This window comes from Pseudorca crassidens, chromosome 16 (assembly GCF_039906515.1).
Source record: "Pseudorca crassidens isolate mPseCra1 chromosome 16, mPseCra1.hap1, whole genome shotgun sequence".
NCBI classification, from domain to species: Eukaryota; Metazoa; Chordata; class Mammalia; order Artiodactyla; family Delphinidae; genus Pseudorca; species Pseudorca crassidens.
In genome coordinates, this window is record NC_090311.1 from 83,702,629 (window position 1) to 83,727,526 (window position 24,898).

At 51.2% G+C, this 24,898-nt stretch overlaps 2 long non-coding RNA genes across 2 annotated transcripts; one reads left to right on the forward strand and one right to left on the reverse strand.

Moving 5' to 3' along the window:
* Nucleotides 1-393: 393 nt before the first annotated feature.
* Nucleotides 394-6,283, reverse strand: LOC137209455 (uncharacterized). The gene is made up of 2 exons (XR_010936066.1): nt 5,236-6,283; nt 394-4,995 (listed from the first exon to the last, which is right to left on the reverse strand). It is a non-coding gene; the product is annotated as an uncharacterized lncRNA (long non-coding RNA).
* A 116-nt stretch (nt 6,284-6,399) lies between these two features.
* Nucleotides 6,400-24,278, forward strand: LOC137209454 (uncharacterized). The gene is made up of 3 exons (XR_010936065.1): nt 6,400-6,555; nt 8,636-8,738; nt 22,707-24,278. It is a non-coding gene; the product is annotated as an uncharacterized lncRNA (long non-coding RNA).
* The last annotated feature ends 620 nt before the right edge of the window (nt 24,279-24,898 follow it).

Below are 24,898 nucleotides of genomic sequence, written 5' to 3' on the forward strand. Positions count from 1 at the left end.
TACATAATGCAATAGAACTGTAGACTTACAGATGTTTAAAATGCTAAATTTAATGTTATGGGTTTTTTTTTTACCACAATCGAAAAAAAAGACAAGCACATGAAAAAGTGCTCAAAGTTTTTAGTCATCCGATAGATGCAAAATAAAAGAACAATCTTATACTATTATATACCCACTATTATGGCTAAAATTAAAAAGATTGACACCAAATATTGGCAAGTATGTGGAGCAACTGGAACTTTCATACTCTGAGTGGGAATGTAAAATGGTGCAACCACTTCGGAAAACATTTGGAAGTTTCCTATAAAACTAAACATACACCTGCTCTAACGCCTGATAATTTTAATCCTAGGAATTTACCCACTAAGATTAAAGACATAGTCACAAAAGGACTTATACAAGAATTGTGATAGCAGCTTTATTGATAATAGTAAAAACTGGAAACAGGTCAGGTGTCCATCAACAGAAAAATGGATAAACAAACTGTGTACAGCTGTATAATGGAATACAATTCAGCAATAAAGAGGAACAGACTGCAAATGCACATACAACATAATGGATCTCAAAAATACCGAGTGAAAAAAATTTACACATATATACAGTAAGATTCCATTTATATGATATTCTAGAACAGGCAAAACTAGTCTATGGTATAGAAAAAAATAAGAACAATGGTTGTCTCTGGGAGTGGGATGGATATTGAGAAGTGGCATGAGGGGACTTTTTGGAATTATGGAAATGTCTGTATCTTGATAAAGGATTGGGTTACAAAGGTCAGATTCAGTGACTGTACAATTAAGATTTGTGCATTTCATTTTGTGTACATTTTAATCAAAAGAAAAAATTGCAGGCAAAAAAATAAGATGTCAGAACTTCTGATATCCTCTACATTAAAAAAGTTTTTTTAAAATTTTTAAATGGAAAAAATTTTTTTTTGTATTTTTCATTTTAAGGGGTTTATCTGAATTGCATTGTGGGTAATTTCTTCCAATTGATCTTCCAATTTACTAATTCTCCCTTTAAATTACTTAATCTATTGTTAAACCCTTTTGCTCAGTTTTAAATTTCTGGTATTGAATTTTTAACTTTTAGAAAATTTTAGAAATTATTTTATTTTAAAATTAACTAGATCATACTTTTATAGCTTTCTGCTTCCTATGGATATGCGTTAGCTTGTCTCTTCTTTAAAAGAGCAAGCATAGGTTTTTAATAATATGAATCTAATAATCCTAGTGGATGAAGTCTTGGAGTTTCTTTCTATTACCTATTGTCCCGGTTCATACTCACACTACCTTTTTCCATGTGTACTTGACAGTGTCGCGTTCACTGTCTTTGAAGAATTATTTCTGGGACACTTGGAAACCCAGAATAAAGGTGACTCTTTCAGGAAAGGACTTGTATTTGCTTCTGCCAGGGATCTCCTGGGATACCACTAATCTGAAATGATGGTAAACTAAATCCACCGCCTGAGGTCTCCTGGTCCCCCCAGATGAGGTGGGCTGCGAATGCATGTGAGAACTCAGCCTGAGTTTACAATTTCCCAGGAATCTGCACCCCACGCCACTACCACACACTTGGTACCAGGGCCACTCGCCTGTCTGATCCGCAAGTGTCGGTGTGGGGCAGGGCTTACCCCTGGCTCACTCCTTCACGCTTCCCCGTGGTGTAAACCCGTGTCCCAGCTTCACGAGGGAGGCATCAAGCTTTGCAAAGCTGTTAAACCCCAAGAGCAAGGTAAGTGAGATAAACAAACACTCTCAGGGCAAGAGCTGTTTCTAGAATCACTGTCCTGCTGGTGATTCCTTACTATCTTGTCAACTCTTCGGTCTTGTAAGATGTTCAAAATACTTGATGTGGCTTTTTAGTTGTTTTCCACAGGAATGTTGTTCCAAGAACTCAGCCTGTCATATTCCCTAAAAATAGAACTCAACACCTTTCACGGTGCAGGCCTGGCTTTAGCCACCCTTGAAACACAGCTCAAATCTCACACATGGGCTTAAGGAATTTTGCCCCAAATTCTGTTGCCTTATTTTAAATCTGTTATATTTTCCCTGGGCCTAAAAATACACTGGGTCTGAAAATTCCCCAGGATAACAGGGCACCAGCTGGGAGACAGAGCTGCCTGGAGCCCTTCAGCCCAATGTTAATGTGCCCTGTGTCAGCAGGGACCCATTGGACCAGGGAAAAAATGAAGGGCAAAAGGACAAAGCAACTCAGTCAAAGTGATAAATTACCACGATGCTTTCTGCATGGGGGGTGATAGGTGATTTTTTCTGCCTTTTTTATACTTTATTATTCTTTTCAACTTTATTATTTTCAAGATATAAGTGTTATGTTAATATTAAAAATACTTAAGCGAAAAATGAAAAAATAAATAAACAGAGAAGAAAAGGCCCCTCTAGGCCCTCAGTCCTGAATGGTACTTCCAGCAGCAGAGATGAGTTTGGGCAGATCCATTTGCAGCCACGCGGGTGGCGGGAGGTGGGGCCATGGAGGCGGGGGTCGGAGAACGGCTGTGTCAAGCGTGACCCCAAGGTGGCCCCCGCTGAAAGGACTAAACTGCTCCTGTCATTTCTCCCGTCTGAGCTCCACAGGCATCCTGAGTGAGCTGGGCAGATGGCACTGGGGAGAGCATCTCTGGGTTCCAGCCCTGGCTCCACGGAGGACGTTGGTTTCCATCGGTAACAGGAGGGGGAAGCTCTGCTCTAGGTGGTCCCCGTTCCTCTGACAGTCTGTGATCACACCCCCCCCCACTTCTCTTGCTCAGGACCCCTGGGAGAGGAAGGGGGGGCTGTTGTGAAGCCCCTCAGGATGCAGGACAAGGGGATGAGCAAAGGGGAGACTCCAGTGCTATAAAGAGTTTCTCCACTTCCAGGTTCCCTTTGAAGTTCTGAGAAGGCTCTGTTTACCCTTTACCCTTCCTAAGCCAGAGTGCCCACAGTTCTGCCTCCCCTCCCCCTCCCGCCCAGTCCATTCACGCATTTACCGAGTGTCTCTTCTATTGCAGGCACAAGAGGCACTACATGGAATAACTACACTGCACTTGAACTTCTCCAGTAAATGCTTAAAAAGGATGCCTACTATGCTTACCCTCTGTCTTTGGAAGGTTCTCTGGAATCTAGGTTTTCCTCTGAGTTTCATCTCCGGCCTCTAGCGCTGGTGCAGGGCAGGCCGGTGGAGAACCAGGCTCCAGGAGGCCTGCGTGCTGGGATCACCAGGGACGCCCAGAGCCTCCCTTGGGAGACGCTGTGTAGTGATTTCTTCCTACGCTGTCCTGGCGGTGGAGGCCAGGAATTTGAAAGCTGGGGATCTCAGCACCTCTGAAATTACAGGGCATCTCTCACTGACATGAGAGCGAGCGCAGTGGTCCAGCCTGGACAGGGTGGAGCCCTCACAAACAGCCCTTCCTCGAGCCTCTGCTCCCCTGCGCACTTCCCTTGCTGCACTGCAGTCCCAGCCCTGCACCGGGTGGTCATATTTTTTCCAAAGGGCAATCCAGGCAATTTGAAGCAAACAGATTTGTTCCCAGCCACACGAGAACACAGGGTTGTGGTTCACAGCCAGGGAGATGTCCTTTTTCTCCACCGTCTTCCTGGTTATCCAAGGTGCAGGTGTGGGGCCAACCTTCCCTCAGCTGGAGAAGCCAAGACATCCAACATCTAGTCTTGATTATTCTTTTTTTTAAAAAAATATTTATTTATTTATTTGGTTGCACCGGGTCTTAGTTGCGGCTCGTGGGCTCCTTAATCACGGCATGCGAACTCAGTTGAGGCATGCATGTGGGATCTAGTTCCCTGACCAGGGATCGAACCTAGGCCCCCTGCGTTGGGAGTGTGTAGGTTTTTTTTTTGGCTGCGTTGGGTCTTCGTTGCTGCACGCGGGCTTTTCTCTAGTTGCAGCGAGCGGGGGCTACTCTTCGTTGCGGTGCGCCGGCTTCTCGTTGAGGTAGCTTCTCTTGTTGCGGAGCACGGGCTCTAGAGCGCAGGCTTCAGTAGTTGTGGCTCGCGGGCTCCAGAGCACTGGCTCAGTAGTTGTGGCGCACGGGCTTAGTTGCTCCGTGGCATGTGGGATCTTCTTGGACCAGGGATCAAGCCCGTGCCTCCTGCGCTGGCAGGTGGCTTCTTAACCACTGCACCACAAGGGAAGTCCCTAGTCTTGATCATCCTTTAGCTCATTTTCCAAAAGCACCCAGAACTCTGTCACTCCACTCTTGCCCTGCTCGTTGACACACCTGCAGCTATAAGTTTGCTGATTTACTCAACAAACTTTTACTGGGCACCTACTATGTGCAGGCACCGTGCTGGGAGACAAGGAGGCCAGCCGAAGAGTCCAGGTCTCAGCCTCAGGGAGCCCTCAGTGCAGAGTGGGAAACAGAATTCATCAAACAACAATGCAAGCCTGTCCATTTAGCATGGGCTGCAAGAGAGCCGTGCGGTGTGACAGTATAGAAGAAGCCAAGGGGGGTGGGCTCCTGAGCCAGGGCAGTAGAGGTACTTTGAGGGTGAGTAGGCAGCAGCAGGTGAAGTGGGGAGGCTGGAGGTTCATGGCCTGTGGAAAGGTGGGTGTGACGGGGTGGGGATGGGGGAGGGTGGTGGGCAGAGAGGATGCAGGGGGAGGCAGACCCAGCCTGAAGACCCTCCACCGCTGACTGTATATTTTTTCTTTATTCTAAGAGCGGTGGAAAGCCATGGAACTGTTCTAAGCAGAGAGAGAGAGAGGGAAGCTGCCCTGCTGGGGCAGGCGGGGGTTCCAGGACGCCTCTCGGGTCTCTGACTCACCTGCGGATGCTCACTGAAATGGGCACCCGGAGCTTGGGACTGCGGCTGGTGTGGCAACCAGGCAGATCGGTGGTCCCAGGCAGGAGGGCGGCAGGGCAGTCCTGGCCCTGAGGGGGTGCACCCTGGGCTCTGAGGCGGTAGTGTGACATGGGCTGCAGCCTCTCACTTCCTCTCATTCCATTCCCACCTTGGAGCTGGCCGGGTACTGGAATGTTCTCTATAGAAAATCCAGAAAGACCACAGGAGAATGAAGGTTTGTGCTATTTCCCTCCCATCTGAGGGGAAGGGCTGGGGAGGGGGAGGGGAGGCAAGGAAGGGAGGGGGAGGGGAGGGGAAGGGAGGGGAGGGGAGGGAAGAGGGGGAGGGCTGGGGAGAGGAGGAGGGGGAGGGGAGGAGCCGCAGCTGTCTGCCGGCCTTCCGTCACACGGGGAGTCGGGTGCCGGCCCCCACCGCCTACCTCTATTTTTACATCAGCGCCGCTGGCAGCTGGCTGGTTGAATCGGCCTCCCAGTGGCGGAGGGACTCTGGCGGCGGGCGAGGGTCGGGGAAGCACGTAGTCGTCTCAGCAGGAATTATGAAGCGAACCGTCTCTCTTGCGAGGAGATCTTCGCTTTTCCCCTGAGCTGCTGTGCCCTGGGCGCGACAGCTGCCAGGCGGTCAGGGCTCTGGGGACTGAGCCGGGAGTCAGCAGGACAACAGCCTGGGTTGGGCAGCGAGCGCAAGGCGTGGGTGGCTGCGGGGCGGCTGGAAGCTGTGCTAATAGGCACTGAAACGCGCCATCCCGCGGCGCGATGGACCCAGCGACACGCGATCGGGCGGGTGACAGACGCTCAGAACCCGGGGCCGGAGCCTGGGCGGGGCAGTCAGATGCCGGAGGAGCCGCCTTCTTCCCGGCGGCGCCGCGTCCGGCAAACCCTCGGCGTCTCTGAGCCTAATTCCCACCTGTGCGAGGGGGTAGCGAGCCCAGCCCTGCGGGGCTGGAGGATCTCAGGCGCTCGGGACTGGTGTCCGCAGTGCCGAGAGAGGGGCTACTTCTTCCTCTCGCTGTGTTTGGAGGGGAGCTCGGCATACACCCCCTCCCTTGGTCTGTGACGGGGGCAGGAGCCTTCCTGAGGTCACCGGCAGGGCTCAGGTGCTCTGCCACGCGCCTTCGGGCCCCTCTGGGTCTCAGCCCGCATGTAAAACAAGATCACCTCCAAGAGAACATCGCTCCTCTGAGCTGCGGCTGTACCTTCAACCACCTGGTGGTTTGGGGCGTGGAATCAGAGGCTGATGTTGGGTCCCGGCTCCTGAATTCACCTTGTTTGCACCACAGGGTGAATGTTGACTGTGTCCATCCTGGGGATTTAGATTCCCAGAAGAGGGAGTCAGGGTTGACCCTTGCTGGAAGGAAGGGGATGGGCTGGGAGCAGCACACCCTTCTTGCCTGCTGTGAGGGGTGGCTGCTGCCCTCCCCCCACACAGTGGATCCCCCAGCTCCCGGGCCTGGTGGAGGAGAGCCATGAGTCTCTCTGGTCTGTCCTCTGACATTCCGAGCGAGAGCCTGGTGGCCCAGGGCCCAGGCCTGCCTGTGCTCTCAGGCTGGGGCGGGCCAGGCTGAGCCTGACCCCATGCAGCTCAGAGCCCCGAGGGTCACGCCCCGACCACTGGCACAGCCTCTCCTTCTGGGGACTCCGGAGCAGGCAGCTGTCTTCCCCTTCACACACTCCACCTGACCCTAGAAGGAAGCAGAGGGACATGGACAAGTGGCCAGTGTGGTTTTCCCCTTTCTCCCTGGGTGAGTAAGCTCAGCTTTACTCTCAAAGTCAAGAGCAGCCGTGGTGGGCCCCGAGGGGGAGGCAAGGGTGTCCAGACCCCGTGAGGGACGCACACGGGGCGGCCCAGGCCGATGCACAGGCGTCCTCTCCGCCCTGCTCCGCATCCCCCCTTCCCCACGTCTCTGAGCACCAGGCGCCCAGCTCCCCTCACACTGTGTGCCCGTCTTCCTGTCGGGTATCTGGAATGCTTGGCCTGTCTGTGGACCTGGGCAGTGGGCAAGGCGTGGCCCCAGGGGAAAGGCAGCGGGCCTTGAGCTGCTGGGACCCTCTCCCAGGGCTTCAAGTGTCAGGTCTGGGTCTCGTTAATTTCAGATGCTCCTTGAGGGCGGTGCCCAAGCTCCCCAATAAAGTGGCCACCAAAGCCACGTCGTTCCTCCCACGGGGGCTAGCTTGGTGGGGCCGCTGGTCCAGCAGCGAGTCTCTGCCTGTTGTGACCTAGGGTCAGGGGTCTCCCCACCGTGCCCTGTGCCAAGGAGCAGCTGGCCCCAGAGGAAGCTAGAAGTTTTCCCATTTTGCAGATTGGAAAAAGACAAGGCTGAGAGGTGATTCTAAAGTCCCAGGCTGCTGTTGCGTCAGGAAGCTGGACGTTTCTCCAGCGCCCCGGGATGCCCGGGGCAATGACATGGGGGGGATGGTGGGCGAGCCCTTGGCAGCCCTGGAAACACAGAGTCAGTCTCCTTCCTGGGGAAAGACCAAGGGGGCACGACCCTCCCCCAACCCCTCGGTCAGAATCCGCCTTGAGGACAAAGCCCGCCACCACCCTTCTCAGGTGTTTTATTTTTCTCTCTTCTAAGTGGCCTCCCCTCGCGCTATGCACCTGGCTTGCCATCTCACAGGTTCATTATCGTCCAGACTGAGCTCCCAGCGCTGGGTCTGGACTGCAGCCTGGGGACAGGAAGAAGGGAGTGGGGGGAGAGCAGCCTTCCTGGGCTGGTCTCACAGTGACAGCTGAGCTGCATGCCTGCCATTCCCCCCAGCGCGCTCATTCTCTGGATATAGGGGCTGCTGGCACAGCCAGGGCCCTGGCTCCGGGGCTGGACACGCTGCTGCTTTAGGGCAAGGCCAGCGGCCGGGCTGGGGCGTCAGCTTTCCCCCTGTCCTTGCATGGTCAGGGCCCACAGCCTGCATTCTGATTTGTGTGTATTATTAGGTCCCAGGACTCCTGCAGCCCTGGGAGAGCCTCAGAGGGTGGGCCCCAAGCCAGTCTGTGAAGGGAACTTGCTCCTGAACTTGAACTGTGTTTGGGGGTCCTCTGGCCTGCTTAAGATGGCAGGCCCGCCAGCTCCTGCTGGTAAAATGGAAAGGTGCCTCAGTGCCTCTCCTTGTTGTCCCTCCAACTGCCCTTGAGCCCACGGTGCTTGGCAGTCCCCTCCTGCACCTTCCCTCACCCCCGACCCCGGGGCTCCTTTCTGTTGTATAACCTAGTTCATGGCTGACGGAGCTTGGCTGCTTTCTTCCCTGGTGACATGGGGGAGTGTTTACTAGGGCGGTTAAGGCCACGATTCTACAAGGAGGGTTAATTCTGGGAATTGGGACCACACTGCCCTGGAGGTGAGGGGGCGTCCCCGTCCAGGGCACAGAGCCCCCCGACCCCCAGGCAGGAGGAATGCCCAGACACTATTTGACGATGACTGTGAACGGGGAGAGGCTGTGCAACTTTGCCACCGAGGGGACAGGAGTGACAGGCCCCTCGCTCTCTGCCTTTGGCGCCTGCCCTCCACCTTGGGGGCTCAGAGCCAAGGCCAGGCCTAGTGAGCAGGTCTGGTTTGACTGGACTATTATTATCATGAATTAATCTTTTTTACAGGTAAAGAACTTCATTAACCTTTGTTTCAAACGTTATTTCCAGGCCTTTTCAGCTTACTGAGCTGCAGAGAATGAATTGTTTAAGCAAAGTCTGAAAAGAGATGCAGTGTCCGGGGGGCTTGGGCTTAAAATTCTCAGAGGTCTGATTTTATCACATCCACGAACAAAATGTTTAAAAGCGGCCATAACGGACTGGCAGCTCCTAGTAACGTCTTCAAGTTTTCTCTTCTTCAGACGTTGACTCCATTCAGTTTGCCTGGTTCTTAGAAGCCTCATGAGAACTCTCAGCGGGCTCTGGACCCTCACCATCACTCCTGACCCTGGTTGGAGCGCACAGGTGAGGGGCTGATGCCGGGAGGCCGGGCCTGCGGCAGGAGCTGCAGGAGAAGCCAGGCCAAGTGGAGGGCACCACACCCTGACCCCTTGCCCGGCCCCTCGGCCAGACCCCCTTCCCAGTGGGCGCCTCAGCGTAAGGGCTGCAGCCTTTCTTCCCAGGGAGCTCCTCCAAGGCAGGCAGCCTGGCAGGCCGATCTCACCTGTGCTCTCACAGCCCTGGGTGCCCCACCTCCTGGGGACGGAGGTCCTACCTCGCACTGGGGACCCTCCTCTGCAGAGGTGGGCACAGCCCCCAGGGCGTCTGAGCTCTCCCCACTCGCTCCCTGGGACAGTCCCTCATGACTCAGTGCCTCGGGGCCTTATCTTCCGCATCTGTAAACAAGGGGCGTCGCGGTCACCGCCAGAGGCTCTCTCTGCCCCAGCCCTGAAGTCCTGCCCGCGCTGCCATTCCAAGAGCAGGACGTGGTGGGCTCCTGAAGGCCCTCTTGGCTGTGGCAGTGCTGGCGGACCCTCCACCCTCGGGGAGGAGCTCTGGCCCCCCGGCTTGCAGCGCCCAGGCCGTGGACCTTCTTGTGTCCTCTGCCCTCTGCCTGCCGGCTGCGGCCACGACGGTCACCACTGGGGTCACCACTGTGTCAGAGGGAGAAGTTGATATTTCTGCTGCCCTGAGAACAGTGTCCTGAATGGGGTAAGCGCAATATATGTGTTTGTTGAATGCATTAAGGATGTATTATTTAAGACCTCAATTAGAGATTTTTCAGAAATAAACTTTTATTTTGGAAAGTCTTTAGGTTTGCAGAAAAGTGCCATGGGAGCATGTAGACTCCCACACATCTCACCCCCAGTTGCCCCACTGGTAGCCCTTCTGTTAACTGGGAGAGTTGCCACTCTTGGGAACCAGCCTTGGCGCGGTGCTATTGCTTACACTCCGGGCTTTCTCTGGGTTTCTCCTGTTCTCCCGTTGGTGCCCTGTTTCTGCTGCAGGACCCCATGGATGCCACGTTGCACTGGGCTATCATGTTCGCCTCCTCTGGTCTGTGAGAGTTTCTCAGTCTTATCTTGGTTTTCGTGACTTTGACAGTTCTGAGGAGTTCCGGTCCGGTATTTGGCAGAAGGTCCGTCAATTTGGGTTTCCCTGGTGTTTTTCTCATGACCAGACTGGGATTCTGGGTTTTTGGAAAGGATACTAAGAGGCCAAGTGCCCGTCTCCTCATATCACATGAGGGGACCCGCATGACACCCCTGCTGACGTGAGGGCATGTGGCTGAGGGGGTGCCGGGCAGGTTCTCCAGTCTGAGTGACTATTTCACTTTCCCTACAGTATTCTTTGGAGCCCAGGCTTAGAGCTTAAAGGAGGGGGATTAAGCCCCACCCCCTGGCGGAGGGAGCCTCTCCGTACGCTGTTTGGAATCCCCTGTAAGGTGGAGCTGCCACTTCTCAGCCATTTATTTACTTCTTCAATCGTAATTTGCATCAGTCTGGGTTTATAAATACAGTTGTTTTATACTTTGGGTTATAATCCAGGTCTATATTATTTATTTTGTTGCTCGTATCCTTCTGAATTTGGCAGTAGAAGCTCTTACGGGTTGCGTAAGATAGTAGAAAACATATATTGGTCTCTGCCCCCGGTTCCTGACACAGGGCTCCTGAAACCCTTGTGATTTCCTGGGCGATAGGAGGGTCTTCTGTTCTAATGAGGTGACTCTGCGTGGTTTCTGAGTGAGGGCTGGTCACCAGCAAGACCCAGCAGGATGAGAAGCTTGGAATTTCCAGATCCACCTCCCATTGTTTTGGGAAGGAGAAGGACTGAAAGCGGAGTTAATGACGGATCCCGTGAGCCTCCCTAAATCCCAGTAGGCTGGGTCTTTAGGGCCCAAGGGGAGGGGCCCACAAGGTGCTGCCTTGGCCACAGGGTCCTGAGAAACGGGGTCTTCACTCCTGCAGGAGGAGCCCAGCCAGGCCCCTGCCCAGCACAAGCCTGCCCGTCTGAAGGTGGCTGAGCTCTGCCTTCACCTTTGGGGACGTCGGCAGTGACCGGCCGCCAGCGACACTACCGGTTTGTCGCCAGCCCCCTCCTCTGTGTGGGCACAAAAAGTTCCCGCAGCTTGGGCCTGAGGTCTCGCTCTTTAAGTCCGGGCAGAGGGCACATCTGAGGGACACGTGGGGCTCAGAGATCTCGGAAGCTTCCAAATTAAAGGGAAAGGAATCTTGGCTGGAAGCACCAAGCATCTTAAGAGACGTGACTGTAGCAAAACAGAGAAGTGTCGTTAACTCCGCCTTCTGCCTCAGACCCCGTGCAGGGGGAGCCCTGCGGAGGGCTCGCCAGGCCTGGGGCCTCATCAGTGCTGATCGCACAGGGAACTGTGTGCTCTCTGGGGAGAGAAGCAGGATTTAAGTCTGAGGCACGTAAGGCAAGGTAACAGGCATTTATTGGGCACCCACCGTGTACCGAGCCCTCTCCTGGCCACTGGGAGAGACAGCAGGGAAGAGGACACGTCTCTCCTGCCCGAAGAGCATCTCTCCTGTCTCCTGAAGAAAGTAAGACACACAGGAAACGACCCTGTTAATAGGGATGCTGGCCGGTGACACCTCTGTGATTCTGCGAGTTACGACCGGGCTTCCCGCAGACCAAGTCCAAGGCTGCTCTCTCTGCAAGCTCTCAGGGCACCTTCAAAGAAGCACAGCCAGGCACGGAGGGGAGGGCACATGCCCCAAAGCACTGCCCTGCCCGTGTCAGACAGGCATTCCCTCCAGTAAGAACCTGAGCACCACCCTGTGCCCTTCTGCTCCTGCCTCACATAGGAGCAGGCCAGGCAGACTGGACCTCTTGCCAGTTCCCCTGGAAGCAGAAAAGGCTACAGTGGTGTGGTACAGAGGATAGATAGCCCCCAGAGATGTCCATGTGCTAACTAACCCCCAGAACCTGTGACCCTGGTACCTTATATGTCCAAAGAGATCACAGATGTGACTAAGATAAGGACCTAGAGACGGGAAGCTTATCCTGGATTATGTGGCTGGGCCCAGTGGAATCACAGGAGTCCTTAGAGGAGGGAGGCAGAGATTCAGAGTCAGGGAAGGAGAAGCGATGGGGCCAGTGATGCAGTTGCAGAAAGGGACCAGGAGACAAGGAATCCAGGCAGCCTCCAAGGAAACGCACTCTCCCCAGGGCCTCCGGAAGGAAGGCAGCCCTGCGGACACCCATCTCAGACATCTGGCTCCAGAAATGTCAAACAGTAAGTCCGTACTTTAAACCACTAGGTTTGGGTTATTTGTTACAGCAGTGGTAGGAAACTAATACAGCTAACTGTCTTATGAAAAATGGCCCTTTCTAGGGCTAACTTCCCTCTTGACCTGGACCACAGGTTGTACAGAAGCGATGGAGACCATGTTGCAAAGGGGGGTGATTTCTTTGGGGTCTGTATTAGGTACTTGACACTGACGTTTATGTTGGGCTCCCACCACCTCCACATCAAAAGCACAATTATTATATGCATCCACCTTACTCGGGTGGCAGCAGACTTGCCTTCCGTTCTCTGAAGTTCTTGCTGACTTCTCTTTGGACGGCAGCAATTAGGTGCCTTTGCTATTTCGAGCCTCTTCATTTCCTGGATATCAGCATGACCACAATACCCCACAGACAGACCCTCTGCCACCCGAGGATTTATTTTCGCACGTTGCTTTTCCCTTCTACGTGACAAAGTGTCTCAAGGGAAAGGCAGCTTCGCGGAGCCGGGCACACAGAACGGTGGGCGACATTTCTGTGCACACGTGTCTGTGAGGACGTGGGTGCCATGTTCTCTAAACCTCTCCAGAAATAGACGAACTAAAACTTCCACGAGATTGAGGAAGGCTTAAAGCAACAACCCCACTCTAGTCTCTGTGCCTTGTAGCTGAACCCTCCATAAATGGAGGTCCCCGGTCACGTCACAGATGTGCCACATGGAAACCAGCAAAGCTCGCGTCCCGCGCCCTGCCATTCACGACGGCGCTCAGAAAGTAGCACCTGCACGTCGTACAGCATCTTAAACCTACTCTCATTTTACAATTGAGAGCTGCTTCTTTGCCTCCGAGACTTGAAATATGGCAAGTCTGGGCTGTCTAGGTGCTGCGCTCCTTGCCTAGTGTGGTGGTGAGGCAGGTATTTGTCGATGCATCACGCGCCTCACCCTGGAGCCTATAACTCAACGCGGATTAGCTTGCGTCGTGTATACTTCTTGATTGATGGACGCTCAAGTGATTTTCAACAGCAGTGCCAAGACTACTGGATATCCACAGGCAAGAGAATGAAGTTGGACCCCTACCTTATACCAACACAAAATTAACTCAAAATCAATCATAAATCTAAATGCAAAAGTCAAAATTATAAAAATCTTAGAAGAAACATGGCAATCGATCTTTGTGTCCTTGGAATAGGTGATAGTTTCTTAGATATGATCCCAAAGGCACAAGTCACAAAAGAAATAGGTAAATTAGACTTCATCAAAATTAAAGACGTTTTTCCAAGTTCTGTGTCTTCTTTTTTTAAAAATTGAGATATAATTGACATATAACCTTATATTCACTTCAGGTGTACAACATACTGTTTTGATACTGTATATATTACAGAATGATCACCACAAAAGTCTAGTGAACATCCATCACCACACACATTTATAATTTTTATAATCAAGTAAGTGATTTCTGTGACTGGAAGAAAATGAGGACTCAAAGTAGGCAGGTGCCAACTGCAAGCTGCCGGGGGGGGGGAAAAAGAAGAAATGAATAAAAAAGTGAAAGGAAGGGGAGGGGAGATGTGTGGGGACAGCAGACCCTGGGGAGCATCAATTTTTCCTTTAGAAATTTGATGGGGAAGAAAAGCCCTTGGTTGTTGACTTCATTTGCTTTTCTTTGTTCACTAGTGAACTGAAGTTTGTTTTTTGTGAAGCGTGTGTGGCATATGCTCACTGGGCAAACTTGGCCTTTTGTGACGGGCCTGTTGCATCCTCTGTGGAAAAGCACATCCGATTTTCCGATTAGTTTGTAAGGACGCTACACTCCAGCTTCTGGGCAGGTTTACAAGTTGTGATCATATTTTGCGGCTCCTCAATTTGAGAAGCTGTGGTGGATTTGCAGGTATTTACACATTCTCAGCGTGTGTCACACATCTATGGCTGGAGTCTGGTTTTGAATTTCATGCGCGAGAAAAACTCATGTCACTGGGGATGATAAATTTCCTTCCCTCTAGAGTCTGGTAGAGCGGGGCTGAGAGTGCTTTGTGACACCCTTGCTCGTGGGTGAGGGAAGAGGAATGGCAGACAATCATGGCGTGACAGGGAGAATAATGATGCGGACTTTAGATAGTGGGACAGAAGCCTCCTGACTTGCAGTGAGATCTTGGCAAGAGCTGGAATTTCTGCTGGAGAGGGTGTGGAGAAAAGGGAACCCTCCTTCACTGTTGGCAGGAATGTAAATTTGTGCAGCCACTGTGAAAAACAATATGGAGCTTCCTTAAAAAACTAAACATAGAGTTACCATATGATCCAGCAATCCCACTCATGGGCATATATCCGGAGAAAACTATAATTCAAAAAGATATATGCACCCCAATGTACATTGCAGCACTATTTACAATAGCCAGGGCATGGAAGCAACCTAGATGTCCATCGACAGATGAATGGATACAGAAGATGTGGTACATATATACAATGGAATATTACTCAGCCATAAAAAAGAATGAAATAATGCCATTTGCAGGAACATGGATGGACCTAGAGATTGTCATATTGAGTGAAGTAAGTCAGACAGAGAGGCACAAATATCGTGTAGGATATCACTTATATGTGGAATCTAAAAAAAGTGGTACAAATGAACTTATTTACAAAACAGAAATAGAGTCACAGATGTAGAAAACAATCTTGTGATTAGCAAGAGGGAAAGGGGGGAAGGGATAAATTGGGAGATTGGGGTTGACACATACACACTACTATATATAAAATTGATAACTAACAAGGACCTACTGTACAGCACAGGGAACTCAATATTCTGTAATGACTATATGGGAAAAGAATCTAAAAAAGAGTGGATATGTGTGTATGTATAACTGATTCACTTTGCTGTACAGCAGAGGCTAACACAACATTGTAAATCAACCATACTCCAGTAAAAATTAATTAAAAAAAACAGAAAACCAAAAATCTGAGCTTAGAAGTCAAAGCCAAGGATACTCGGCCTCTCCTGATGCAACAAACGGCAGCCTCTTTAATGATGGAAGAGTCACAGGATAGAGAGGAGGTACGGAGAATAATGACATTTCAAAATATTCTGCCTCATCAACATCAACAGATGTAATGATTCACGTGTCTCAGAGCATATTCAGGGAATAAGCAAAAAGAGGAAAGAAACAGAATTAAGCAACCTTGGCCCTACTTTGTCTCCTAACTTCTTCAATGTGACATGACACTTGACATGTTTGTTTAGGCCACTTTTCCTCACGGTGCTAGGAACTTCTTGATCACTCTTAAGAGTGATACTGATTTTGATTACATCTTTGAAGATTACATCTTTGATTACATCTTTGTAATTTTGATTACAACTGATGATACCGTAATAAGGAGAAAAACGGATCAAAACGTAAACAAATGATGCATCGTGTGGAAACCGGCAATTGATCAGCCCTGTTACCACTGTGTGTGCAGCGCATTTCCCACAGTCAGGGAGAAGAAACACTTTGTACCTTCATACAAAATAAAAATACTACGGCCACTCTATCTGGTTTTAGTCTCACCAAAGAACAAAATCTCGAGCATTTCCTGTAAGCCTGGACTCTCAGCAGGGACCACGTCATCCTGGATCTGGGGTTAATGTCTGAGACAGTAACACAACATCAGGGCGTGAGGAGCTGATCCTCTCCCACCATGAACAGACAGATGTAAACATGCAATCTTGTGGGGTTTTATAACATGAGATACTTGTTGGATTTTTTATTGGATGAGCTGGTCTTACTGAAGTCTGGCTCCCTTGCCCTTTTTGCAAATAAAAAAATTTTTTTCATCCTGAAATACTTCTTGCCTCTGAAGCTTCCCTTGACAGACTCAATGAATTTGATCTCACAGTTTTGAAAAGCCATACATGTGGCTCTTTGTAGAGCCATGTGGAACATCTAAGGGGCCCCAGAGCCCCAGTGCCCGCTTTCCCATGGCTCCATTCCAGGGCTGGCACCCTCCTTCACGGTGAAACTGGCATCAAGGCTCAAGGGACAGCAACGGCCTCACTGGAAGCCTGGAAACTCCACGGGGCTGCCTCTCTCAGCCCACTGTGTAATCCATGCAACTGACAGCGCTCAGCTTCATCTCCTTGAGAAAGTGTTAGCCCTGGGGCTGCAGGTGGGCAAGATGTTGCTGGAGGAGTTTGGTGACCTTTGAACCCAGTCCCCATCACCTAGGGCCATTTGTAGGCATCCATGTATTTGGCAAGAAACATGGAGATGCATATGGCCTGATCCCTGGACCAGCCACAACGCGTCTGAAACCACCTCTGCCCTGCAAATCCAGGGCTGTGCTCGCCCCAACTGTGTGTCTGCTTTCCATCGGGGCTCCTGGACCCGGGAGGCTGCCCTCACTAGAGGAAGCTCTGCAGGCGGCATGTCAGCTCTGACGGAGGGAGGGCCGCCCCATCAGTGTGTCTCTAGCTCAATGTCAAAGCTCCAGGGTTCTAAAGGTCCCCATGGTCCTGTGGCAGCTGCCTGTGTCACGCCTGCGTTACACGGTAACTGAAGCCTTCTTACCATAGCAGGGGGTCGCTAGCAGAGCACCTGTCCCGTCCCTGCTGTTCGGCCTCAGTGAGAGGAGCTGAGCGCTGACATCCCCCGCGTGGACCTTTCCGTGGGGAGAAGGAGAACGGCTGCGCGCAGACCTGGCGGAAGTGCTGCGCGCGTCGCGCAGGCGCAGAACGGGTGCTGAGACTGGCGGGTGCTTTCTGGCAGCCGTCTGTCCACACCCTTCTGTCCTCCTGGGGACTGGCCCTCGATGCTGCCCTGCACTGTCAATCACATTGTGGTGCACCCCCCACCCCAGCCCGCCAAATCGGAACCGGGCACCTGACCCGGGATCAGCTGGAAGCAGCATTAGGTCCTGGATGAGTCCGTGATCCAAATGGTCCAGTCGTCGCCCAGATTGGTCTGTGGAGTGCAGAGACGGGGGCTGCTTCTGCGGGGCCGGGGCGTGCCACATGGGGGGGGGGGTGCTGTGCGGCCAGGACCCCGCCCGGGGAGGGAGCTGGGAGACAGAGAGACAGATGGAGGCGCTCGGATCGGGTCTGAGGACCCAGTCATGCCCGCATCCATTCCCATTGCTTGAATAATGGGAATTTACTTCCTTCCCACCTTTGTTTGGCTTCAGCTAGTTTGATTTGGGCTTCTGTCATTTTCAACTAAAACAGTCCCAGCTGTCCCTTGTACCCAGGCAGCTACCTAGTGGTTAAAGGCACAGATGCCCGGGTTCTGATGCTGGTTCCACCTCTCCAAGTGCAGGACTCTGACGCCCCAGCCTGTTTCCTCAGGTGCGAGGTGGCCCCGGTCGCTGTTAAAGAGCCTGTTGGTCATGCCCAGGTGATAACGGGTAAGAAAGCTTCCAACACCTGCCAATCATTATGACTGGGTCCTTTCAAGACCTCCAACTGGTAGGTGCTCCAAAGAAGAGCTTTCCTTTGGAAAGAATGTTCTTAGTTTTGAGGCAGTTTTAAGTGTAACTGGATTAACCCGAAGACCTCTACTTGCTTGTTATAGGGAAATGTATCCAGAGGAAAGGAACACATTCCCATTTCTCCAGAGAGCTCTTCAAGAAAGGAAATCCTCCTTTACCCCAAACATTCTGCTAAATTCCAAGGCAGAGGTGTTTTAATTAAGTGTGTGATAAATACCTATCGTGGCCAGGACACTAGTAGGTCACGTTCCTCTTTCAGCCGCAGGGCCTCTTTTAAGAGCTGCAGGGCATTGTTTTGTAGAGTCGATTGCTTTTTGTGAAATCGCTGTGGGCTTTCATTCACATAGTGATTTGTATGCAAACCCTTACAGGAGGCTGAAATGCTGTTTGTTTTTTTATTGGTTTTTTTGGTTTGGTTTTGTACACCTTCTTGTTCCAGAAAAGGTTTATGATAATTTATACAAGATTATAAAAGATAAAATAAAAACAAATAAGTGAAGAAATTGGACCATGGAGGGTGGAAAGCTAAGACAAATCTAGGAGTAAGATTTATAGGCAGGTATAAATAAACCATAAATTTAATTCTGAGCTTCGTAGCAGTTTACACAGAGAGGGAAATACAAGCAGGTATATGTTTGTGTTAATCATGCCTTTTTTTTTTAAACATCCTTATTGGAGTATAATTGCTTTACGATGTAATCATGCCTTTTTATTTTGATGCTTTGACATCTTGGGGTCTTGATGACCTTGTGAAGACCCGCCCCCCCTCCCCTACAAGGGCTGGCTAATTCCTGGAGATAGTACACAACTGGCCTTCAAGCACCTTCCAAGTGCAAACCAACCAATGCCACACCCCAGCTACCTCCTCTATGGGTCTCTCACTCTGGGCCACATCCCCCTGCCCTAATCACCCAGGGCCAGGTAGCAGACACCTAGGGACAGCTCCTATGCCCCAAAGCCCACTGAATTATTCAAACTCAATTACTCAAAATCAAGTTAGCCAATATTGCACCTGCTTCCCCTGCCGCTTCTTGCCCTGCTTGCAGAAACCACAATAAAGGCTGCTGGCTGAATTTTCCCCACTCCCTCTGCCTTCTGGCTGACCCTGGTACTTCCCTGTACGGTCGTGCCTCTTATTTCTAGGGACTTGTGGATATACAAAAATTTTTCCTTCGTGACAGATATTTCCATGTCTGCGTGTCTTACCGTACCTGAGTAAAACGAATCCCTGACACATTCTACAGTAGTGCTTCATGACATCCAAGGAGAAAAGCCAGTTGCTCAGAAGCACAATTATTCATAAAAGTGAGGCCAGAGGTAATTATCTCCCGTGAGTCCTCTTAAAGAGGACGTTGTGCCATGGTGTAAACGAAGCCTCAATGGCAAATGCACAACAGAAGGCCTTGGTGTCAGTTAGGACACTTTCAGCAGCAAGTGATAGAAAACTGACTGAAAGAGGAATAGACACCAAAAGTTCAGAGGTAGGGCGGTTCCACAGAACTTACGGCTCCAGGAGAGCTTGGTTTCTTTGTGATTCTTTGGGTTTTTTGTTTTTTGTTTTTTTTTTTGCTTCCCCACTGAACACTTTCTGAGACACAGTAGATCTGTTTATCTTAATGTAGTAAGAAAAATATATATATATATATATATATATTTTTTTTTTTTTTTTCGGTACGCGGGCCTCTCACTGTTGTGGCCTCGCCCACTGCGGAGCACAGGCTCTGGACACGCAGGCTCAGCGGCCATGGCTCACGGGTCCAGCTGCTCCGCGGCATGTGGGATCTTCCCGGACCGGGGCACAAACCCGCGTCCCCTACATCGGCAGGGGGACTCTCAACCACTGCGCCACCAGGGGAGCCCATAAGAAAATATTTTGACATATTAACTGATCATTTTTACTTTTGGTATTCCTGTCTACCCCGTGGCCTTTCTTTTTAATATTAGAGGCTAAGTCCAGAGATAAAAAAATGGAGTCAAAATCTTAGCCTTGACTCTAAATAAAATAGGCGTGTGAAAACCATAGCAGAGGTAATGTCTTGAAAACTGAGGATTTCAACGGACAAGACCCTGGCCTTTGGGGGAGGATCAAAAAGATCAGAGTGAAGAGCTGAGTGCATGATGTTTACCTGGAAATGACAACTGGAAGAACACCTACCAGCCCATTCTCTCCACCACAGAGCGAGGGGAGGAAGGCCCTTTCTGGGCTACAGGGAGGAGAGCTTCTCCAAATTTCAGAGGGTAGGATAGTAGGGAAGGCTACTGATGCTGAGGGTCTCCGAGAAGGAACTCTGTGTCAGGCGCGTCCAGGCTGAATGAGCCATGATAATGACCCTTTGATAAGTTGGGAGGACCCCCGAGCACTGGGGTCTGTGCCCTAAGAAATGGCCAGCATGGACCAGGGCTCAGAGCATCATCTAAGCAGGGTCTGTGCGTGGCCAAGGCTATGGTTCTCAGGGTAGATCAGGGAAAGGTCCTGAGACTCCAGGAGGTCCCAGAGGTGCTGAGAGAGCTGGGGGAGCCTCGTGGTCCTGGTGAGGGGGTGTAGCTACTTACAGAGCTGGGGATCTGGCATCCAGGACCATAGCAAGGCTGCGGGGGGGTGCAGAGGCGTGGGAATAAGGACCCAGAGGGGCCAGGTGGGCAGAGCTGGACTGAGGCCAGCACCTTCTTCTCCTCACAGCTGCAGCACTTACCTGGGTCCCCCAGAGCCTTGACCCATCCCTAGGGCAGAGCGGGGGAGAAACATCTGAACTTAAATCCTGAAATGGCTCCATAGTCATTAATAGAGTTTGTCTGGAAATACCAAGATTATTTTTGCTCTTGGGAGAAAATAGGGGCTCAAGACAAAAGTAAACATGATCATGGAAAAATACTGTTTCGTTTTCTCATGGTTGAGCTCACAGATCCTAGCGAAGCTCGGTGTAAGGTATTTTGGTGTTTAGTAAAATAGTTGTTTCATTCCAACTAATACCCAATTATTGGTTATTAGCTGTAGGCAGGACTCAAGTGGGTCTTAAATTTTCTCTTTTATCCTTACAGGAAAATAATTTGCCTATATTTCCTCATTTTTATTAATTTTCTATAGTGAACATTATTGCTGTGGCATTTATTTATTCCGTAAACTACTGGGGACTTCTAGGCACCAAAGGCATCATGCATCAGTTTGGCATGAGAGACAAAATACCAGTGACTTGAATGAGATAGAAAAGTATTTCTCTTTCTTATAAAATCCTGGGAATAGACAGTCCAGGACTGGAGTTGTGGCTCCACAACTCCACAAGGTCCTCATGCACTCAGAACTCTTCCCTTGCCGTGTATGGTCTCATTTCACATAGTCACTTCCTGGTCTAACATGGCTGCCCAGGTCCAGTCATCACACCCATATTCTGGCTAGTGGGAAGGAGGAAAACAAAGGACATGCCTAGCTGTCTTCTATGGAAAGCTCCTGGAGGCTGCCATGTGATACTGCTATTTACATGTCCTTGGGCGAATCTTGGTCAAAATGCATTGCTTTAAGAGTGACACAGCAAAGTAATTTTTATTCTGAGTGGCATGTACTCAAAAAAGTGGCAGTTCTATAAAGATGTAAGAAAGGGGAATGATTTAAGGGAATAACTAACAATCTCTAACAAGCACTAACAAAATCTCTTGGCATGTTTCATTTATGTCAATTTAGTCCAACAAACACAGATGGAGCATTTATCACAAGCCAGAAACGGGCAAGACAGGTGCTGGCGGGGTCCTCCTCCCTTCAGGCTGCTCTCCCCCTGATGAGGCAACTGTCCTCTCATTCCCTTCTGATCTGATTTGGCTTTGCAGAGACAGATTTCTTTCAACAATATTTTCCGCTAGCAATGTTGCCTAATGCTGAACTTTGAGGGTAAAGAATTGTTTTACTTACCTGCCACTTTGATTCTTTATGAGGAATCACCTAGCCTACAATTACCTCTAGGCTTTGAGTGTGAATCATCAATTGATACTAAATCTCTTAGACCCAGAATCACAGAATTTTAAAGCTAGAATGGTCTCAGAGAATACGGAGCCCACCCCACTCATACACCCGGGAAGGGATGCAGAGGCTGGCCAGCGCCAGAGGGTGCTCGGGGTTTGTGGTCCTCTCCAGGCCCTCTGCCTAGCCCTCCACAGGGGGAGGGCAGCATCTCGCTAGACCAGCGCGCAGTACAGTCCCAGGCCTCTGTCCCATGTCAGCAGGCAGTGCAGAGGGAGGCTGTAATTGATGCTCCATCCTGCTCTTTCATCCCCAGGTGGCTTGTCCCAATTCTGCAGATACACGGTTCTGAGCCCTGCTGGAGGCAAAGCTTGCTCCCTGTCGCCTCTCTCCACCCTCCTCCCCTCTCCTCATCTGAGCCTTCCAGCCACCCACGCCACCGTCCACCCCCTCAGCACTTGTCCATCTGTCTTTCTACCCATCCCTGGGTGCAGGGGGAGGGGGCAGAACTTCCCCGCACCCGGCCCCGGCAGCATGTCCTGAGTAGGTGGGTTGCGTGTAATTTGTTGTCCTAATAGTAAAAAAAAATCTGGTGGTAAGTGATTGAGTGGGTGTATAAAGAGTTAAAATTACCAAGGTCATTCTTAACTTGGGCTGAAGTTACAGCCAGGAGGGCTGGGGATTAATTAGCCTGGTCCTGGCGCACCTGGAAGCTGAATCAGCATCTCCCCCAGCCCCGCCCTGGTCACACAGCCTCCCGCCTTCGATCGATCATGTCCCCCGCCTGGCCGGCCGGCGCTCCCTGCTGCCCCTTCCCCGCGGTTTCCGTCCTCGGAGCGGAGCGCATCCTCTCCTCGGCCCCTCGCGGGCACCACCTGCGCTTCGCTCGAGCTTTCCGGGCACGCGCGGGAGCCAGGGCGGCCAGCGTTCTCCCCTCCTGTGCGTGAGTAACCCAGAGGTGCAGACAGGGCAGCGGGACAGGTCGGGATAGAAAAAGACCATGGGAGCATGTCACTCCAACGGATGCAAGATGAGTCCCCTTCCAGTCCCACCCTCGGCGAACTGGTCGTCAGATGTCTCCGTGATCCGGATTCATCTGACTCAAGGTCCCAACTGCTTGCCACAGGGCAGGGGTCGCTCAAAGCTGTCAACACTCTGCTTTTGAGCCTTCCTTTAAAGCACTGGGGCGGGGGTGTGCGATGGGGCATAGACGTTGATAAGTGTTGGGGGAAGGGTGTGTCTATTCTCCACAAGGAGGTTGAGAAAGCGTTGCCTGAGACGCAGAAACTCCTTTTTTCCACATGCTTTGTTGTTCTCTGTGTGTGTGTCTCGTGCATTTCAGAATTCCCCGCAGAGAATCGAACCAGAATGGAAAAAACAAATATTCCGGGCTGAAAAAGAAAGATGCTTCCCGGAAGTTATGATGGCATCGCATCGCGTGGGAGCGCCTTCCTTCTGTGGCCGAGAAAACGGAGGGCTATTAATGGATACAGATTGTGGGTGGCCTATTTCCTTGCAAGTCATCCTAAGTGGAAGGCCTAACTGTGCTCCGTCAAGCTCTTTTCCTCGAATTCATTTGCAAAAACTCGCTTCCAGAGTTTCCCTGCAGAGGAAGAATACACCATATTATTTTAGAGAAGGCCAAACACCGCGCGAGAATTCCTGGTCCTGTAGCCTTGTCTCCCACACCCTCGTGCATCCCTGACTGCAGGCTTGCATCTACTTGGTACTCACTGTCGCTGGCAGGCTGGGGCGGGGGAGGGCGGCCCCCGTTTCCAGCCTCTACCACTCTTTTATTTATTTATTTATTTTTTGGTACGCGGGCCTCTCACTGTTGTGGCCTCTCCCGTTGCGGAGCACAGGCTCCGGACGCGCAGGCCCAGCGGCCATGGCCCACGGGCCCAGCCACTCCGCAGCATGTGGGATCTTCCCGGACCGGGGCACGAACCCGCGTCCCCTGCATCGGCAGGCGGACTCCCAACCACTGCGCCACCAGGGAAGTCCTCTACCACTCTTTAAGAGCACAGATGGAGGAGGGGTGAAGTGTGTTCCTAGGCCCTTCTCCTCAACGCAAAGGTCCTGGTCTAGTGCATTTTGGATGTGACCTCGAGAGACACCTCTGTCCACAAAAATGGCCCCAGGTAGCAGTAGTCAGAGTCCGGGAAGGCCCTAGGGCCAGAGGTCCATTTGGCTACCTTGGAATCTGTCCTTAAGGCCACAGAACAGCCTCAGCTGGGGTCCCCCTGGAGCCTGTACTCGCACTTTTTCTTCTTCTAGTCCCGATTCCCTATCAGGAACCTAGTGTTTAAGGTGGGGGGACAGACGTGGTGAGGCAGAATTAGACTTGGGCAGTGAATCTTCTCTGTAGTCTGAGAAATAAGTGAAGATCTATCTCGGGTCATCTCATCCGAGCTTTAGACTTAACAAGACAGGCTATCCAATGCCACGGGTGGAGGAGATGTTATTCATTGAAAGTTCTCTTAGGGCAAGTTCTCTTAGGTATTTATTTGGAAGCATGTGTCCACAGAATGAAATCCCAAGGGTATAATGAAACCGCAGAAGGGGATTCCCAAACTGATACAAGACCAGAGGTACTTGCTTTGCTTGGTGGCGGAATGGGGATGGCCAGGGAGAGACAGAGGGAAAGGGGCCAGTGAAAAAAATGAGCCCTCTGCAATCTTCAGAAAATACACTTGACTGATGAACTCACCAAACGTTCAGAGGCTGGGGCGGGGAGGGTAGTGGGGTCACAGACATTGGGGGCTTCTATTCTGATGGGCCCCAAGATTGATAGTTGGGTTGGGGATGGGTCTCAGCCAAACAAACTTAGACCTTAGGGTGGAAGGGGATGCCAGTGGACGTGTGTGTTCCATCACAAATAAACAAGCGAGTTTGGAATGAAAAGCAAAATCTACCTGCACTTTCCTTTTTACGCCACTTGAGAATGTCACCCATTTCCAAGTGGCAGCCTTTGGTCTTTGAGTGTGTTTGTACTTGACAATGAGTGTCCAGCGTCCCTGCTCACCCATGTGGATCACGTGACACATGCATCCCTGTCTGCCTCCTTGACTGAGAGTTCACACCCAGGGAGCGACATTGTGCCTGCAAATACCTCCAGCTTTTCCCATGGTGACTTGGGTTTCCCTTTGAATCTTGCAGGACCCCCTTTCTGCCTTTTCCTCAATTCTCCCTCCCCCACAGTTGGGTCAGTATTGCCCGGGGGGTCCTATTAAAATGCAGGTTCGAATTCAGTAGGTCTGGGTGGTCTGAGATTGTATTTTTAACACACTCCAGGTGAGGCAGGATGCTGGTTTGTGGACCACAGTTTCAGTGCTGACCCTCTAGATCCCAGAGGAATTTCTCAGCCCAGTGTGGTCCTCAAGCTGTCGGCATCAGAGTCCCAGGGAGGTGGGGTGGGGGGGAGGGACTGGGCTCCAAACAGAATCCAGGGAGGACACCTGGCACCCACAGGAAAGTCCCAGATGACGCCTGTGCGGGAAGACGTTGTTGAGCAGCTGCTCCAGGAGAAGAAAG